Here is a 2,647-nt window from a genome sequence, read left to right on the forward strand (position 1 = left end):
ATTGGACCATCCATCCATCCATCTTATTCCGCTTATTCAAGGGGGCAGCAGTCCAAGCAGGGAAGCCCAGACTTTCCTAAATACAAGTAATCTGTCTGGAACTACAAACAAATAATACTCATGTAAGTGTTATAATGAAGACACATGATGTAAGTGTCTATATTTGCTATATTAGCCTACTATCAAAATGACTGTGTCGCAAGCTGACACAAATCTTCGTTGACAGAAATGTTAAAATGTAATATTCTACAAATTTTTACAACATTAGTAAAACTTCTCAGCGAGTGAGATAACTCCTGGAAATGACTGTCTTAGAATGGCCAAAGGTATAAATGCGTGTGTCCAAGTTGAAAGAAACGTCAGGCTATCTTCTTCTCATAACTATAAGAAATGCAGCCAATATTACATACAGATAATGTGACATGCACATATAAATTAGGATGATTGAAGGATATTAAATGAGGTCAAATATACCTACAAACGAGGCATAGTGATGCCTAAATAGCATGTTAGCATTGATTAGCTTGCAGTCGTGCACAGACCAAATATAGCTGATTAGCACTCCATAACAAGTCAATAACATCAACAAAGGTCACCTTTGTGCATTCACGCTCAGTATAAAACGTTTGGTGGACACAATGAGACAAAGGAGTGGCATAACACACGTCTTTCTGTGACAGCGTCGGAGAAAGTTTCATAAGTAAACAAACCTGAGTCACGTTCACACAACGGTGAGTTCAAAGGCCGCTGAAATTAGTAGGACAAAACGGCACTTGCATCAGTGAAGACTACACGGTGGACTTTCTAACAATTACGAAGGTTTGTGTCGTGTTTGTTCTCCTACAGATACCATATTACAGCTAAATAATATTTTTCAACCCCATTTTTTTTCCCATTTCCATATATTTTTGAAAAAGCTCCGTGGCGCTACTCAAGAGCCGCATGTGGCTCAAGACCATCGGGTGGCTGCTCCCGACCTAACCCAATGTACAAACACCTCAATCTAAGACATGTTACTATACAAACCAAATATCTCAATGTGTTCTTTTTAATACATGCAATTGTTAAAGCGGGAAAAATAAGTTAACACAAGCAAAAATTATTGGTTCTTAACAAAGCCTTAATTTTGTCCTCGAAAATGAATTCCCCGAGATTGTGAACAATATCAACGATATGACTAAAACAACAACAAACATGTATATGTGTCAAAATAAACACAACAGTGCACTGGTAAAACATAACTATTGCCTCTTATCGGTAGGTCGTGAGTTCAAATCCCGGCTGAGTCATACCAAAGACTATAAAAATGGGACCCATTACCTCCCTGCTTGGCACTCAGCGTTAAGGGTTGGAATTGGGGGTTGAATCGCCATAAATGATTCCCGGGCGCGGCACCGCTGCTGCTCACTGCTCCCCTCACCTCCCAGGGGGTGATCAAGGGTGAAGGGTCAAATGCAGAGAATAATTTCGCCACATCTAGTATGTGTGTGACAATCATTGGTACTTTAACTTTAAAGGCCTACTGAAACCCACTACTACCCACCACACAGTCTGATAGTTCATATATCAATGATGAAATATTAACATTGCAACACATGCCAGTACGGCCTTTTTAGTTTACTAAATTACAATTTTAAATTTCCCCGGAGTTTTGTCTTGAAAATGTCGTGTAATGATGACGTGTACGCAAGACGTCACGCGTTTTTAGGAAGTTTGAGCGCTACGCACACACACAGCTAAAAGTCGTCTGCTTTAAAGGCATAATTACACAGTATTTTGGAGATCTGTGTTGCTGAATTTTTTGCAATTTGTTCAATTAATATTGTAGAAGTCACAGTAGAAAGATGGAGTTGGGAAGCTTTAGCCTTTAGCCACACAAACACACGGCGATTCCTTGTTTAAAATTCCTGGAGGTGAAACTTTCCTATGGATCAGAGCGCGGTCAAGCCAACATGAATCACGACGGAATGTCAACCAGCAGGTTTGGGTGAGAAGATTGTGGTAAAAAGTCGCTTCTTACCGGAGAAAAGCTGAGCTTGTGCCGTCCATAAAGCTGCCGTCGACTCGCCTGAGACATTAGCGTCAAGACACCCGGCCGTGGAGACACCCTTCCGACTATCAGGTACTATTTAACTCACTAAAACACTAGCAACACAATAGAAAGATAAGGGATTTCCCAGAATTATCCTAGTAAATGTGTCTAAAAACATCGGAATCCGTCCCAAAGCAATCGCGTTTTTTTTTTTACCTTTTTTTTTAATCTTTTTTTTTTTTCTAGTCCGTCGCTATCAGTATCCTCAAACACGAATCTTTCAACCTCGCTCAAATTAATGGGGAAATTGTCGTTTTCTCGGTCCGAATAGCACTTTTTGTTGGAGGCTCCCATTATAAACAATGTGAGGGTGTGAGGAGCCCCCACACGTGTGACGTCATCGTCTGTGACTTCCCTAGAGGCAGGGCATTTCTCTTAACACCAAAAGTTTCGAACTTTATCGTGGATGTTCTCTATTAAATCCTTTAAGCAAAAATATGGCAATATCGCGAAACGATCAAGTATGAGACATAGAATGGACCTGCTATCACCCTTAAAATAAGAAAATCTCATTTCAGTAGGCCTTTAACTTTAACTTTAGTAATGTTCCGATAC

The sequence above is a fragment of the Nerophis ophidion genome, linkage group LG20 (assembly GCF_033978795.1).
Source record: "Nerophis ophidion isolate RoL-2023_Sa linkage group LG20, RoL_Noph_v1.0, whole genome shotgun sequence".
NCBI lineage: Eukaryota > Metazoa > Chordata > Actinopteri > Syngnathiformes > Syngnathidae > Nerophis > Nerophis ophidion.